This window comes from Macaca nemestrina, chromosome 5 (genome assembly GCF_043159975.1).
Source record: "Macaca nemestrina isolate mMacNem1 chromosome 5, mMacNem.hap1, whole genome shotgun sequence".
In the NCBI taxonomy this organism is placed as follows: Eukaryota; Metazoa; Chordata; class Mammalia; order Primates; family Cercopithecidae; genus Macaca; species Macaca nemestrina.
This window is the reverse complement of record NC_092129.1, coordinates 119,847,916-119,866,551: the sequence shown is the minus strand read 5'-3', so window position 1 is coordinate 119,866,551 and position 18,636 is coordinate 119,847,916. Positions and strand designations below refer to the sequence as shown.

The following is an 18,636-nucleotide window of genomic DNA, read 5'->3' as shown; positions in this document are numbered from 1 at the left end:
TAATGAAAGAATATAAATTGTGTTATATTTATAAATCACAGAATATAAAATATTGAGATTAAAAAAATAATACCAATAGCTTTCTTTTACCAATGGATAATATATTATGCAGTTCAATTATTCTCAAACAATGTCAATTGTAACTAATAGCAACAACATTTTATTGGTTTATGTACACAATAGATACATATTAATATTGTATTCTATAAGTTAAATGATATTAGAACTATTATGTTAATTTTAAACCATAGACAACAATCCAAATTTTAAAAAGTTAAGATACAATTAAATAGAAGCTCTATTTTTCCTTCATTGACATTAAAGAATGTCCCAAGACTCTAAGGGGCATTCTTTTAATGAAAATCAAATGCAAAACGGCAAAGGTTTGCTGACAGTCCCTTTCCATTTATGGCTGAGTTGTCCAGGAAGTCTCTGTCTCTCAATATTTTCAAAAAGAAAATTTTTCTTGATCAAGAAAACACAATGATGCTGGCTGCTTCACATGCCAAATTTAAAAAGATGCCAGAAACCCTCTGGCATTGGCAGCTCCACACCCCAGAGGTGGAAGTGATCAATGAAGGTGGGTCAAACTGTCACTATACCATTTTTCTATCCATGTGTTCAATTCAGGTTCAGGAAGACTGCATGTAAGCCAAGGTGTTGCAGAAAATCTACAAAGGATCTGGAGATTCACATCAAGCCCATTTTGTCTCTGCAAATAAAAGCATTGGTGACAGCTTCTCTACCAGTCTCCACCCTATTCCTTCCAGTGATTTTGTAAGGTTCTATCTCAGTATGCAAGAACAAAGCCGTACGGTACTTTAGAAAGACTCACCTTGAAGCTTCAGTAAACTCCACATCTGTTCACTTGTCTGCCTGTCTCCAGAAAATAACATGCCTTTCTTTTTCATTTTTCAAATATCTACAAAGCACTCCTATCATTAGATTCTAATCCAGAACCACATGGTAAATAAAATTCTGAAAAAAGTAAAAAAAAAAAATCACTTATAATGACATATGAGTGCTACTAAGTTAAAATAGATAATCCAACAGAAGCATCATGTCAGGGACAGTGGGTATCTGCTTTGTTCAACGATTTGTTCGCAGAAGATGCTTAGTAGAGGTTTTTTGTTTGTTTGTTTGTTTTTCAGATTCACCTTGTATGGCTGTTTCTGTAGATGTGTGTTGAATGAGAATACTGAGAGCCAAGGAATTCTATCAAGCGAAGCTGTTCTACTCAGGTTTACAAACAGTTTTCTCTCTGTATGGCTGTACTGTTTATTCTACTTAGCCTGGCTGCATCCCTCTGCTTTGATTTATAGGGAAGGCGGAAGTCAACACCTAAAAGATGTGATTTTTAAAACAGGTGAATTTATTCTTCTAAAAATATTTCTGAAAATAGATATTTCATTGCTAAATAAGGATAAATAGGTAAATCGTTTATCACTCTCTGGTAAAATATTTTATGATTCCATTATTCAGAGAAGAATTAATTTAGAGTAGATTGCATGATTATATTTTGAAATACAAAAATTAACTTTAATACTCATCTCAATAGGAGGGATACTAACTTTCAGTTCTGATTCATGGTTGTCTATAATCTCAACTCTATTATCAAAAAACATACTGCTGTGAATACTTATTATCAAGCAGCAATTGAACACCACAAAATGGCCAATAGATAAATAGGTAACATTAAGGAGGGCAAAATAAGCCATTCAAACGTTTCAATATACATACACATTATAAGAAAAATATTCAAATAAATTTTCTCTCCAGGAGCCTAACAAAATATACTATCTAGAACATAAAGTGATGGTGAAAAGAATATACCTGCTTCTTTATGGTGAGCACTGTCATTATGCAAGTTGTAAAGAGCCCTCAATAATATATTAAAGGGAATGTAAATGCTTCACAATGTTTCTACTGTGATGTAATTAATCTGTGCGACAGGTAGGTCATATATAAACTTTATGGCTTTCTTTTTATAAGAAACCATTTGTATGCATTCCCTATTAAGTTTGTCAAAGACAAAATTCTGGAGTAAAACAGTCTGAAATTATCTATGAAATTTATGCAGAAATTTTTATATGAACTGTTTATAAACCAGTCTTACTATATAAAAGAGTTCTACTGCCTGAATTTTCTAGATTGGCTCCACACTTACAACATGATTTTATTTACACCTAATATAGTATCTGGATTTTACATCAATGATTTAGAATTCAATTAAGACAAGTCTGCTTTCTTAAATAAAACACTATTTTATTAAAAACCTCTTAAATACTTTATTAAAAACTAAACACTCTCTCTCTCTGTGTGTGTGTGTGTGTGTGTGTGTGTGTGTGTATATATATATATATATATATATATATATATATATTTTTTTTTTGGCCAATATACCGGTTTAGGTTTTATCCGCTTACTAAAATAGTAAGAGAATACTTCTAATAATAGCATAAAAACTTTTTAAAAGTCAAATGAAATAAATTAAGTGGTGACCACAAAAGTTAATGCTCTCTGCCAATCATACTATATTTTCCTTGTCCATTATCCTCTAACCCCTCTAAAACGTGACCACGTGTCTTCTCCTCTCTCCTCAAATGCTCAAGAATTTCATTTCAACAATCACCCCAAGTGCATTCTTACTACTCTCCTATGAACCTGAAGCAATCAGAAGAAGAATTACTCAAAATACCATCACCATATCTAACACCCACCAGTCTCCTTAATCACTTCTTCTGTCCTGTTTCTTTAACTAAACTGCGCTAAATCTCATCCATGTTAACTCTTTTAAAAGCCATTATGCCAGCAATTTTATCATCTTATTTATACATCATCAATTTTTTCTTCTCTGTGGACCATTTTTATGAGCTTATAAACATGCTGTATTATTCTCATCTTATTACACTCACTGACTTCAATTTGGATAGTGGTCAGTTTTTCTCCTCTCCACCTTTCAGCAGCACTTTTCAAAATATTAAAGAGATTATACTTTTGTCTCCTATTGCTCAATGTCATTCTCTCTTAAATCCACTCCAATCAGACTTATGCCTCCATATTATTCTGTAGAGGGTTCTGGAAATATGACCTCCAAAGTCCAGTGGTCAAAGCTGAAGTATGTATGTAGTAATTTATGTCTTCAATTTTTTTCATAGTAAGTCCAACCAGAGGTTTATCAACTTTATTTAAATTTTGTGGAACCAGATTTTGAATTTGCTGTTTCTTTTAAATGTTTTTCTTTTTCTAAATTAATTGATTAGTATTTTAATTTTATCATCTTGTATTTTGCTTGGTTTATGCTTAAGTTGCTATAAGGTAGAATATAAACCTGATTTTAGATCTTTATTATTTTCTAATATGGGCATTTAATGCTATAAATTTCCCTCTATTAACTGCTTTTATTTATCTTTTTCATGTTGAGTAAGTTGATTTTAATTTCCATTTACCTTAAAATGAAAATTTTTTAATATTTTAAATTTTTTTCTTGAGATAACTTCTTTGACTTGTGATTTATTTAGAACTATATTGTTTAATTTCCAGATATTTGGAAAAATTTCAGCTAACTTTATGTTATTGAGATCTAGTTTAATTCTGTTTTAGACTAAGAAAAAACTTGATATTATTTCTATTTCATAAAATACTTATGTATTATAGCACATGATGTGGCCTATTTTGGTTAATGTTATATATGAGCTTGAGAAGGATATATATTATCTGTTGTTGGATAGAGTATTCCATATATTTATGGTATTGTAGATCAAGTTGATTAATAGTTCTATTGAAATTATCTTAATCTTACTGATTTTCTGCATGCTTGACATTAGTTACTAACAGAAGGGTGTTAAAGTCTCCAAATATCATCATAAATATGTGTAATTTTCCTTTTAATTCTATCAGTTTTAAACTCATTATTTTTTGATACTCTGATGTTAGTACATACAAATTTAATGTTGCTGTTTGGAGAATTGACCCCTTAAATTTACACAATGCTCAACTTTATCAGTGGCAAATTTCCCTGTAGAAAGCAGAAATTAATACAACTAGTCCAACTTTTTTGATTACTCAGCAAGGTGTATCTGAGGTGATAAAAGTATGATATTTATAAATACCATATTTATAAAATTTATAAAATACAATTTTGTTTCAACTTGGTTTCTTATAGGCAACACATATTTGTGTCTGTTTTTAAATCCTCCCTTACAATATCTGTTAACTGGTATATTTAGAACATTCATTGAAAAAGTGATTGACACAGATTTATAACTTTCAAGTTTTAGTAATTTTCTATTTGTTGCGTTTCTTTTTCTCTTTTTGTTACTTCATTTTCTGCCTCTGGCTTTTCCATTTTATCTCTCTTCTTAGCATATTGATTATATTTCTTTTTATATTTTTTAGTTTTTGCCCTAGATTTTTAATTATGCATATACAACTAATGTTAATTTACCTTCAAATAACACTGTGCCATTTCACATATAGTGCCGTGACCTCTTAACAGAGTATTTCAGTTTCTCCCTCCAGTTACTTATGATACTGCTGTGATTCATTTTACTTAGAATATGTGCTATAACTATCCAGTACATTTGCTACAGGTTGACTATCCCTTATCTGAAATTCTTGAGACCAGAAATGTTTCTGATTTTGGAATAGGTGTATATACATAATGAGATGTCTATGGGGTGGAACCCAAGTGTGAACCTTAAAGTATGTTTCATTTACACCTTATATGCAACTTGGAGATAATTTTATACAATAGTTCAGATAATTTTGTGCCTGAAAAAATGCTTTGACTGCATTTTCACTGCAACCTATCACATGGGATCGCATGTGGAGTTTTCCACTTGTAACATCATGTTGGAACTCAAAAAATTTTGGATTTTAGAGAATTTTGGATTTCAGATTTTCAAATTAAGGATGCTCAAGATGTACTATTATTATTTTAAACAAACAGTTGTCTCAGATCAATTAGGCATAAAAATAGTTTTCTAAACTAATAAAAAATAGTTGTATTTTACCTTCATGTATTCCTTCTCTTCCCTTTTCTATATAGATCTGAATGACTTACCTATATCATTTTCCTTCTCCCTGAAGAAGTTACTTTTATATGTCTTTCAGAGTCAGGGATAGTTTTTATTTCTCCCTTTCTATTGAAGTCCAGTTTCTCAGTTTATGGCTTCTGCTCCAGGTCAGCAGATCTTGTCTTTGACTCTCCAGATTCATCTTTCTTTCCACATTTTGGTATGGTAGTTTGCCTTCCAAACTTAGTTTTCTGATTAGTGAAAGAAAAATAATTGATTTTCAGTTTGTTTAGGATTTTTTTCATCATAAAAAAATGACTAATTGCAAACTCTTTTCATGCTGAATAGAAACCAGAAGTAAAATAATACTTTTTAATATCTCTCCTTATAGTCTATACATTTTCATTAGTGACTTGTGCCTGTTAGCAGTATAGCTTGCATTTAAAGAAAGTCAGCTGCCATCTTCTGATAACACTATTTTGACACTTAAATTCTTTTATGAAAAAAACGAAACAATTCTTGGTAGCTTCCCATAATATTACTATGTTATCATTTTTATGTTTATTTCTTACTGGCTTGTGAAGAATTCCCTCATATTTATTTTTATTCATGCTCTGATGAGTCTTAGCACATTTCTAGTTTATTTAAATAACTAGGTTAGTGAAATAATAAATTTTAAGGTGGTTTCATTCTGAAAAATCTGTGAAATAGATTGAAAGCATGAAATACAGTGAAGAGAATCATGCCGTACTCTACGGGGAGATATGTTTTATCCTTTAGCAGCATATTAGAAATGCACGCTTTAGAAATGGAGGCAAACTACACTGTACATCCTCCCACAAGACACATTTCTCAGCCTTGAGCAGAATTTTCCTCTTCGTAGAAAATTTTTTGTGATGGGAAAGCTCATGAGTTTAATCTATTTATTATTATTTTTTGTATTAATAGAAATCAACACACAAAATTTTAAACTACATTAAAAGAATAAGCCATTTACTTTTCAGAATGGTTTTATTTGGCCAAGATATGTCATATTACTCCATCAAGTTTGTCAATATGTTTCATTAGAATTTAAAAACAACTAAATGTATACCTGGAATGGTTTTGTTTGGCCAAGATATGTCATATTTCTTCAAGAAGTTTGCCAATATGCTTCATTAGAATTTAAAAACAAACTAAATGTACACCTAGACTTATCTAATAAATTTGAATATGCAACAGTAAATATGAAGCCAGGTTCAAAGATTTGTTAAAAACTCAATAAAAAAGTATTTTATTTTGAACCATAACAACCAAGTATTAATTATATTCTCACTTTTGAAATATTCAATGATATTTCTTAAAAACATGAAGATATACTTTTTTTAAATCAAGCAAGACAATACATTTCAAGAGGTATCAGAAAAAACATTCTCATTGAATCAGGTGAAAATTTAGGCACAAAAGTTTTACTATTTTTTGCTTTGTTCAGGCACCTGGCAAGTAGAAAAATTACTACATAGATATTAAATTATATTTAGTTAACGTATTTATAATTAATATATTCTATATATATTTCTTTTACTAACTTCTTCCATTGTCCTCTTCACTTTTTATACATGGAAACTTCTTTAAATCATCACAAATGATCAGAAAATTACAATATAATTTGCATGTGCTATTCTTTTTGAGATTGCTACATCTCTTTTAGACAGAAATAGAAAGTGTTCTTGAGTTATTAACACTGGAAACTAGCCTCAAGTTTTTCCTTAAGATTATTAAAAATCACAAATTTATAGCACTACCATGAAAACACCTTAGCTCTTCAGAGTAGAACAGACAAGCTATACATCAAGGGAGACCCATCAGCTATTAAACTCCATGGAAGTCATCATGAGGCCCAAACATGCAATTTACAGTTATCTCCAAAAGAATCAGTTAGGAAATGCACAAGTGCCTCAAATGAACTACTTCAATATAGCATCAATACTTATATTCCTAGCACTGAAGCACAGACCAAACTTTGAAGATTTTAAACAACTTAGTGTTGAACTAGGAATCCCTTGAGGTGAACTATCTCCCCAAATCCCAGGAGTACCTTGAAATCTAGGACTACAAAACAAACAAAGAAGCAAAAAAGATATAAAGAAAGGTAACTCTTGTATCGACACAGCTTTATTTTTAAATAATTGTTTCAGAAAAAGCATGGGGATTTCTTTCCTGGTTTAATTTTACCAGTGTATAAGAAAATTATTCACTAATGATATTAGATGATATTTTTTCTTTAATTCACTTCAAATATTGTTATTTTAATTCATATGATAATTGCAAATACCATAACAACTAGCAGATTTCAGTGGATTGGTAACAAAATATATATATATATATATATATATATATATATATATATATATATATATATATATATAGTTTTTAATCTATTTTTTAAAAGGTCCATCAATTATATGGTGGAGTTAATTCTATAAGAAGATTTTTAAAACATACTGACTCAATGACAAATGTTTGAACCTTCATTTGGAAAGATTTACTGACAGCAGAGCTTTTCATATAATGTAGTAATAGTTTTTCTTTTATGAAACTAGTAAGAGTGTCAAAAAATAAGCTTGAAACAAATTTTATTAAAAGATTCTTGGAAATTTAATCTTAGTTATTATGCAATAATCAAAATAACCATGAGAATCTCTTAAACAGAACAGAAACATGTTTAAAAACAACATAAAAGAAAGATTCTTACGTTAAACATAATTGTGCTCACCTATTTAGTCTTTAAGGGCATAAAATGTGTCACCTGTGTTCCTACTACAATTTCTTGCATATATTAGGCATTCAACAAATAACTAATAAAAAGCTAAATGATTGACTCTAGCCTGGATATATACAATGACTACTCAGTAATTATTTTCATGTAGATGATGACATTCATTGTGAAGCTGGGACAAAATTGCAAAGTATAAGCTCAATAGCTATTGTATAAATTGTCCTAAAAGTTGGTAGTGTGTTTTAATGGTGAAATTATTGAGAAGTAGTTGAATTCAGTTAAATGTTTGGCTGAAAAGTTTGTTGAGCCCTCAGATGAGAAATTTGGGGCGTGTGAAAACTCTAGAGCAAAGATGACTTTAAAAAAATTTTTGTTAGTACTACCTGAATAGTACTGTTTCTTAATGAAATGGGCAGCAAATGTATAAGATGTATTTGGTTAAGGGAAAACCTAGAATTTAAATTGGGTCATGTTATTTTTGAACTTTTTATTAGATATACAAGTGGTGATGTAAAGATGGTCAAATATAGAAGTCTGGAGATAAGAAAATGAGTGTAGCTGAAAAAAGCTAATTTATATCTCCCACAAGAAAAATAATATTAAAAGGCAAGAGAAAAGTGAGGGAGTGGTTAGTGCTTTTAAAAGAGGAAAAGAGCAATATTGTGTTACAAAGTGGAGAGAACTCTGTCACGGATATGTTGGGAATTAACCCCTGGAGATGGCACCAGGTAGGCTCTGTGACTTTTACAAGAGTGGTTTTATTGGAATTGTAGGGTAAAATTTATTTGTGTACATTTTCTACCTCATTAAATTTTAAATATCTTGATGGCAAGGTCAATGTTTTTTATCATGGTGTTGTACACAGCAAATTGCATAGTGCTTTCCAAATGAACACTTAATAAAGATTTTGGAAAAATTTATTGAGTGATGTCAAGAAGGAAGATCAGCTCTACATTTTGAAACAGTTTGATTTACTTAAGTTGCCTATTTTAACTTGGTCTGTATTTTTTGGAGAAATAGAGGATGTCAAAATCATTCACTTTGCACTTTTTTTAAATACTCTTATTGAATGATTATGCTTTTTAACAAGAACAAATTAAAAATGTATTTAATACTAAAGAACAAAACTGTTGCAGCCTTTAGGGGTATTTGCAAATATGTATTCTCCTCAGCAACATCTTGGATTGAGTGTAACTGTACTGGTCAAATAATTTTTAAGTAGTGTTTTATTTCTAGACCAATATAGTTAATTGGCAATTCAAGACCTTTATTTTTCCTTTGTTACAACCACTACATTCCAAATAGTATCCCAGGTCCTGGAGCAAGGCCAGCAGTAATGTTTAAAAGGCTCCCTAAATGATCTTCGATGAAATGAATAAGAAAAAAACAAAACAAAAGTGTTCATTGTTTGAAACCACAAAGTTTGGAGAGTATTTGTTATGTCAGTGTAACCTGACTTATTTTGATTGATACAAACACAAACACAAAGCAAGATTGCTTAAAACACTTATGTAGTTAAACTATATGACTGGATGATATTTTTAATGAATAACATATCCTGTTTCTCTCAATATATTTAACTTTCCCTTACCTGCACTCAAGCAGTGGGAAAATTATATCTTTTCCTGCTGTATAGAAAGTACAATGCAGGGAAGAAATGAGAAATAGAATTAAGCCATTCTACTTTTTGTATCCTAAATGCTTAATATATTGGGAAGCCAGACAATGAAAAGGATAGAAGTGGAGGAAGATATTTGAAGTCATACAAATACTATCTTGGGGAAGAATCTATATGTGTGCCACTTTTCCTCTAAAACAAGAAAAGTATTTCCCTGGAAAACTGGAACAAAGTGTTCATCACGTGATGGTGAACAGGGTTAAGCTTCTGGCAGTATGAGAAGGAGGCAGTAAGTTGAGAGAGTTTGGGCCGCATAAAATATTTAGGCAGATGAGATGATAAGCAACTTTTTAAAAATAGTTAAATATTTTAAATATCTCAGGAAACTATGCAGACTCATTGAACTTGATGGATACCTTCAAGGCAGTCATGAGAGATGGGTTTGCAGTAACATATGTGAGCTGGGTATCTGCCCTGCTCTCTTCAAATGTTTACATTCTGTAACAAACAGAATTGTGGCATAATCTCTAGGAATGAGTTGCATGTGTGGAAACAAGATTATCTGCCAATTCCATGGAAGAAAATATGAGAATATGAGCTATTGAAAATAAAGTTCTTACATAACTGAATCTGAATATTGTGATTGATATTCATAACTGCTATATTTATTTGTGAAGTAAATATACAATACATTTGGTTCCTATTTGTCTGTGTCCAAAACATGTTTAAACATTTTATCACACTACCAATAATTATAATGTCAGTTAAAATTTCTATTCCTTTTGGAGTTTTATAAAACCTTTTCATAAATATTATCTAATTTTTATAAAATCCTTCTAAGATGGTAACATTGCTATGTTTAATTCAATAGTTAATAAACTAAATGTATACTTCTTTTCATGTGAAAGAAGAAAATGAGCTAGCAAACAGTAGTTTTCCCAAATCTATGTTTTATTCAATGTTACAATATAATTGCTAAAGTTAAAAACATGCTGTTTGAAGAAATAGTTTTATTATAGGGAACTGGAATGATCAATAAGAACTTAATAGATGTGATAAATCAATTTAGTTCTCATAAAGAGTCTGAGTCTGAGGGTGTTCCTTGATTTGGAAGACAATAGAGACTTACTGTTCTAGCTCAAAAAATTCACAATGGAGAGGGAACTTCCAATATTGTTCCCTTACCCCTTTTTCTCTGTCTACTTCATATTTACCTTTTTGTTTTAAGAGAAAATGTTGCTATTTCTACTGCTCAGTATGTAGGGTACTTAAAAGCCTGGACATTCTCCTGTTGAAGTTAGGACACATAAGTGGATTTCTTTACACCCCTCTGCTTCCCAGAGTAGAATCTGTATGGCATCTCTCCTTCTTGAAAACATATTACTTATTCAGCAACCCTGAATCTCAAAGGTAAGTAGATGCAGAGTTTTTTAGGGTGATCAGCTATCTATAATGGTAAGAGAAGAGAAAGCCTTACTTAAGCTTATCATCTAAGATTTGTTCTCTAAATATTTAGAACACTGTGCATTTGAGTAGATTGTGTGTATGTTAAGCTGTTAAAATTGTACTAGGCTCGTGATTCTGTTATCAGTGCTTTTGTGTACAGCTGCAAGAGTTTGAAACACTAAAGGAGGCTGAGGCAATGATAAATATGAGCTCCAAGCCTCCACCCTAAACTCTGAATATATTGTTTTAGTGTACTTTCCTTTATCACTTAAGAACTACTAAGTTCTGTTCCTGTAACGAAACTATATGTTATATTGGAGTTAACCGAAACAGTACAAATAAATAATGTGTTTTCCTTAGAGTTTACTTGAATAAAATGGATTGCTTTAATGCTATTTAGATAGATTTTTGCTAAATCTCTTCCAGAGGATGAGATCAAATGGATCCCACTTTAGTAAGTTATAATCACACTTGAATTCCTAGTAACTATAGAAAGAACTGGTCCCCAAAACACGTTTTAAAATGATATTATAACTAAGCAAAAATAATTGGACTAATTCAGATTTTTACTTCATAAATTAAAAGCTTTAAAATACTTAGCAGCTATGAAGAACTCTGAAAAAGGATTGACCAGTTTCCCCCATTTGGAATGAGTGTGTTTATGCAGTAAAATTTCATAGTGAATTTATATAAAAAGTATTAAGTACTAGGTAATTATTCATACTCGATGAAATATTAATTTTTTATATAAAAAGCCCACACATTGCTTTTCTAAAAATGAAAGATTATAGCAAATTGTCTTATGAATTAAATATAATTATGTGGCATGAATAAGAAAAGCCATTAATGATACTGAAGATATTTTCTAGTATACATAAAGACAAAAAGTTACAAATAAAAAAGGCAGTTGTTCATGGAAAAAGAAAATCTGTAAATTAAAAGGCACAATGAAATTCACATGTCCTCTAGCATTTTTCTGACAAGTAATCTCACTGTTCTGAATGCTGATATTTCCAAATATAGAAGCCCCAAATCTAAGAACTATGAATAATAATAAAAACACCTTTAGAATAAATGTTTGTCTAACAATGATATTAGTATATTAATTTCTGGAAAAAGATAACACACGCAGATATAAAATACAAAATTTACTGAAATTTGGAATACTATAGAGACATTTAAATAGGTTATGTTACAACCCCCTTGCAGGATAGCATATAGTTATTGAAGAGATTTTTTCAAGGCGTCTATAATAATATGCTGACATGGTATGGCTCTGTGTCCTCACTCAAATGTCATCTGGAATTATAATCTGAATGGTAATTCCCACATGAGCGCGAGGGACCTCATGGGAGGTGATTGAATCATGGGGGCACTTCCTTTATGCTGTTCTCAGGAACGTAATTGAGTTCTTAACAGAAACGATGGTTTTGTGAGGGACTTTTCCCCTCTTTGCTCTGCAACTCTCTCATTCTTCTTCCTGCTGCCACGTAAGAAAGGATGTGTTTGCTTCCCCTTCTGCCATGATTGTAAGTTTTCTGAGGGCTTCCCAGCTATGCTGACCTGTGAGTCAATTAAACCTCTTTCCCTTATAAATCACCCAGTTTTGGTTATATCTTTATTAGCAGTGTGAGAATGAACTAATACAGTAAATTGGTACTAGTAGAGTGGGGTGCTGCAATAAGAATATTAAAAGATATGGAAACAAACTTGTAACTGGATAATAGGCAGAGATTGGAACAGTTTGGAGCACTCAGAAGTCAAGAAAAATGTGAAAAAGTTTGTAACATCCCGGAGACTTGTTGAATGACTTGGAACAAAATGATGATAGTGATATGGACAATAAGGTCCAGGCCGAAGTGGCTTCAAATGGAGATGAGTATCTTGTCAGAAACTGGAGTAAAGGTCACTCTCGCTGGTGAGTCTGGTGGCATTTTACCCCAGCCCTTGAGATCTGTGGAACTTTGATCTTGAGAGAAACGATTTAGGGTGTCTGGTGGAAGAAGTTTCTAAGCGGCAAAGTGTTCAAGAGGAAGCAGAGCATAAGTGTGGAAAATTTGCAACCTGACAATGCAGTAGAAAAGAAAACCCTGTTTTCTGAAGAGAAATTCAAGCCTGCTGCAGAAATTTGCATAAGTAAAAAAGGAGCACAATATTAATCACCAAGACAATGGGGAAAATGTCTCCAGGGCATTTCAGAGATCTTCACAGCAGCCCCTCTCATGCCAGGGCCAGGCCCAGAGCCCCCCTGCTGTGTGCAGCCTAAAGATTCGGTGCCCTGCATCCTAGCCACTCCATCCATGGCTAAAAGGCGCCAAGGTACAGCTCAGGCCATTGATTGAGAAGACATGAGCCCCAAGCTTGGCAGCTTCCGTGTGCTGTAGGTCTTGTGGATGCACAGAACTCAAGAATTAAGTTTAGGAACTTCCGCCTAGATTTCAGAGGATGTATAGAAACACCCAGATGTCCAGGCAGAGGTTTGCTGCATGGGCAGGGTCCTCATGGAAAATTTCTGCCAGGGCAGTGCAGAAGGGAAATGTGGGGTCAGAGCCCCCACAAGTCCCCACTAGGGCACTGCTCAGTGGAGCTGTGGGAAGAGGGCCACCATCCTCCAGACTCCAGAATAATAGACCCACCAACAGCTTGCACCGTGTGCTTGGAAAAGCTGCAGACACTCAACACCAGCCTGTGAAAGCAGCTGGGAGGGGGCTTTATCCTGCAAAGCCACAGGGGCAAGCTGTCCACGGCTGTGGGAGCCCACTTTTTGTGTCAGCATGACCTGCATATGAGACATGGAGTCGAAGGAGATGTTTTGGAACTTTAAAATTTAATTACTTTCGTGTTGGATTTTGGACTCACATGGGGCCTGTAGCCCCTTTGTCTTGACCAATCTCTCCCATTTGGAATGAGTGTATTTAATGAGTGTATTTAATTGAGGTACCAATGCCTGTACCTCAATTGCATCTAGGAAGTAACTAACTTGCTTTGATTTTACAGGCTCACAGGTGGAAGGGACTTACCTTGTCTCAAATGAGACTTTGAACTTGAACTTTTGCTGGAATGAAATAAGACTTTGGGAGAATGTTGAAAAGGCATTCTTGTGTTTTGAAATGTGAAAGGGATATGAGATTTGGGAGGGACCAGGGGTGGGATTATATGGTCTGGCTCTGTGTAGCCACCAAAATCTCATCTTGAATTATAATCCAAATTGTAATCCCCACATGTTGGGAGAGGAACCCCACAGGAGGTGATTGAAAAATGGGGGCAATTCCCTCATGCTTGTGATAGTGAGTGAGATCTAATGAGATCTGATAGTTTTGTGACGGGGTTTTCCCCCCTTAGAATTGCACTTCTCTCATTCTTCCACTTCCTGCTGTCATTTGGAGAAGGACATGTTTGCTTCCACTTCTGCCATGATTGTAAGGTTCCTGAGGCCTCCCCAGCCATGCTGAACTGTGAGTCAACTAAACCTCTTTCTTTATAAAGTATCCAGTCTCAGATATGTCTTTATTAGCAGCATAAGAATGGACTACTACACATGCATAATGGGTAGTAATTTAAAACTTCCTTTTTCCCTTTTTAAATACATGACTTTTATTCTGTCTCAACCAGTTTGTCTCTTTACCTTGCAAGAGATTAGGATTAGGTATAAAAACTTGAAGATAAAGTATATTTAGCTGATGACATTCAAAATTTTGGTGTAAAAATCACAAGGCTATTTTCTTGAGACATAGTCTAAGTCTACAGGCATATCACCCTAAATATGCTTGATCTCATTTGATCTTTGAAGCTAAACTGGGTCAGGCCTGGTTAGTACTTGGATGGGAGAAACACTCTCTAAACTGTGCTTCCTACTTTAGTTTTGTGGGTTGGACAACAAAGTTGTATGTAATAAAATTATTCAGATAGGAAGAAGACAATGGAAATTCCCTTCCCTCCTGAAATTTATAGTGAAAAAAAGGAGAAACATATAAGTGAACCAGAATCAGGTGTTTACATGTCTACTCATTTCTTTTCTGTGGATTTTAGTTTGAGGTGCAGGTGGTAGAAAGATGAAGGTATTGCAGAATGCATACTACTCTGATTAGGAGTTCTATATATACACTGTTCTGTGTCAAAATGGGGACGTCTACGCCTAATCAAAAATAGAAACTTGCTGGTTAGAGAGAGAGAGAAAGACAGACTAGCAAGCATTCAGAAGCCTCTCCTTCTTTCAGGGCTGCATGGACACACTAAACTGAGAGCCAGCAAGTTTGCTATGGAGCCTACCGTTATAGGACTTATTAGTTACAAAGTTGACATTAGTGGTGGACCACTGGGCCAGGAAGCTGAAGGGAGTACATGGCAGGACCCAGGACCTAAAGCCAGTAAACTCGGAGGGGGAAAATATTTGCAATTAAAAGCTGATCATGGCATCCTAGAACTTGGCCTGAGCCAAATAAAGAATGTATTCACCAATTGCAGATGTCACCATCAGAGGCCAACAAGTGGCTTCTGTGACTAAGTTGTGACTTTAACCCTCCAAATATTTATTTGATTTGTGCTTACTTAATCACACTCTTTAATGCCTGTCCTTTTTACTATTAACCACCCCCGCCCCCCAGCATTTTTCCCCAACATTTCCTATCTCTTGTGTCCAGTTCCTGGTAACCACAATTCTGTGTTTCTGTGAGTTCAATATTATTACATCCCACATATCACTGAGATCAGACAGTATTTATTTGTCTTTCTGTACTTGGCTTATTTCACTTAATGGAATGTCCTCTAGGTTCATTCATTATGTAAATGACAAGATTTTCTTCATTTTTATGGCTGAATAGTTTTCTATTGTGTATATATACCACATTTGGTTCATCTGTTTATATGTTGATGAACAGTTAGACTAATTCCATCTCTTGACTATTTTGAAGAATGATGAAATGAACATGGGAGTCTAGACAACTCTTCAACATACTCACTTCAATTCATTTTGATATATATCTAGTAGTGGAATTGCTGGGTCATATGGTAATTCTGTTTTTTTTATTTTTGAGGAATCCACACTACTTTAAAACATTAGAAATAAAAATAATATAATAGGTTCTTGCAAGTTTTCTCTGCTACTGGAAACACGGACTCTAAGTTGAAAGCAGTAGAAGGGGAGTAAACAGGAAAATAATTAACCCTTAAAAACTATTCGCCACTCTCAATATGCTGGATCTCCTGTTGTCTATGTCTAGCCTTGTCTTTGAAAAAGCAAAAATGTATACAAAATCCTGATGACGTCTGCTACATGTACTGCAGGCTTAATACGAAATTGTCTTTGTGCTCACTGTCTCTTTTCTGTGTTAGTTTCTTTTTTCAAACCATTTTAATCTTTTTAAAAATGCTTTTTAGAATTTTTTTATCTGATTTTATTTTTCTTCCCCTCTTTGTCTATATTTCCTTTTCTCTCTTGATGCTGCTTATATCTGATTTTAATATAATTAGATGTTCATGTTTGAAAATTCAGAAACTACCAGGTTACACATATAAAAAGAAATAAAATCACAAGATAAAATGATTAATTGTTTTTTAATTTTAGCTCTCAGTTTAGATACAGAGCATACATGTGCAGGTTTGTTGCATGGGAATATTTCATGATGTTGAGGTTTAGGGTACAGATCCCGTGCCCAGGTGCTAAGCATAGCTCTCAACAGGTGGTTTTTCAACCCAGGACTTCATCTCTCCTCCCTGCTCTAGCAGTCTACAGCGTCTACTGTTCCTGTGTTTATGTCCATGTGCGCTCAGCGTTTAGCTTCCACTTATAAATAAGAACATGTAGTCTTTGGTTTTCTGTTCCTGTGTTCTTTTAGGGTTATGGCCTTCGACTGCAAAATGATTAATATTTTAATGCACTTCCATTAAATTCTCATACTTATCTGTGTGCAGTTTTATAAACACAGACAGTAACATATATATGAGATATATGTTTATGTATAAATATATAAATATATAAAATAAATACATTCATTTATATATACAGAGACATTTATATATGTGTTTTGCATCTATGCCTAATATTTCATTACATCCATTCATAATTTTTCACATAAATTCTGAAGATGTAATTATGTAATTTGTTGAGAAATTTTGTATGAATTAAAGGTTCCATAAAAAGAAAAATGAAAACAACTCAATTGAATTCCTATTGTATGATTATCTTAAGAAGAAGGGACATAGGCATAACACCAGTTTGCTTGACTTAGCATGATGACCATTTCTTAACTTTTTAATTAAAAACCTAATAAAGTTTTATCATGTTTTAAAGTTTTTAGATAATTTCATATAGTGTGTCAATTATTCAAGGCAGTTGCTTATATGGTAAAGACAGAGAGTTCCTTCTTGCCCACCTTTTACCCCCAACCTACTTCTAAAGGGATAAGCAATGAGATTTTTTTTTTCAGTGTCAGGGTTTCAAAAAAAAAAAATTGTTAAATGCATGCTTTATAGCAGATCATTTTGTTTTCCTGCTTCTGCAATGTGACATAGAAAAATGAGTGTTGGATTAGAAAAATCCCCTGGTAATAGAATGGTCTATTTGTTTGGCTGATTAGAAGCAGGAAAAATAGACAAACTAAGAATTTAGGAAGGCAAAATGGACCTCTGATAACTGAGGTGAGATAAACACTGAGGAAAACTGCCAAAAGACAATTTTGACTCAATATAAACTAAAGAAAAACGTGATAACAAGAGAGACAAAACCTGACCTGGAAAAATTTAGTCTACCATAAGTTAAATTAATGATTACCAGAAGTTATTGAATACTGACTATGAGCCAGATACTAAATCTATCTTATGTATTGTCTCATTTAATTGCCACAGCAGCCCTGTGATACAGTGACTGTTAATCTAAATTTACAGACAAGAAAATGAAGCCCAAGGGTATTTTGCCCCAAATCACTGCTAGCATTTAGCATACTGGGGTGGAAATTGAGGTGTAACTGTGTTAGTATGCAATTGTCTCAGATGCAATAGTCTATTTCCTTGTGAGGAGCAATGAGAGTTTCTACCCCAGTAAAACATAAATAGTGATAATGGTATAAAAATAAAAAAAGTTACCTATTTTTATTTTACCTACCTTTAAATGTTAAAGCACATTTAAATATAATTGCTTAATATACATTTTATTTTTTGAAATTTAAAAAATCTGTTCTAAAAAGCCATACATTTTCTCTTCTAAAAAGCAAGAAGAATATTGCTATCTCACAGTGTTAAAGTAAAGATAGGACATGAAAATGAAGGTAAAATGTTAGCTAAGTGCAATCCTGGCTCGTACACAGTAAGCACTCACAAAATAGTTAATAAGGGTATTATTAGACTGGCTTTGACAAACCAATGACTTATTGCTGGAATTGTTTCCGATGTGCCTGAAATGTTTAAATTCTTAAAATGGGCCTACTCCTGAACGAATCTGCATGTCTTTGCAAATGTTTCACAGCAATGTATTTTTATTATACTTCAATTTTTGGAAATGTTTCAGTTATGTATTTTTCTGTACGATAATTTAAGTACAAAAGCATTTTCTTGAGTAATCTCTTCTTTCCAAAAAAATACAAGTACAGCTGTGTTCGTTACATATATTAATAATTTGATTTAAGAAGCTGAATGTCTCTCATATACCTTTCAGGGGATTTTTACCTATTTTTTTGTGGTCAGTAATAAAAGTTATTAAATCATTAATGTTGTTAAATATTAAATATCATTAAAATATTTCTTGGCACATCAATTAATAAAGTTTTTAATCTGACTCAGGTGTTTAGTTGATTTATGGGATT

General features: G+C 32.8%; 1 long non-coding RNA gene across 1 annotated transcript in view; it reads right to left on the bottom strand.

Annotated features, from left to right (window-relative positions):
* Nucleotides 1–969, bottom strand: part of LOC139363171 (uncharacterized) — a 106,983-nt gene extending 106,014 nt beyond the window's left edge. The window contains exon 1 of the long non-coding RNA XR_011623113.1: nt 836–969. This is a non-coding gene — a long non-coding RNA (uncharacterized lncRNA). The remainder of the gene's footprint in view (nt 1–835) is intronic.
* Nucleotides 970–18,636: the final 17,667 nt, after the last annotated feature.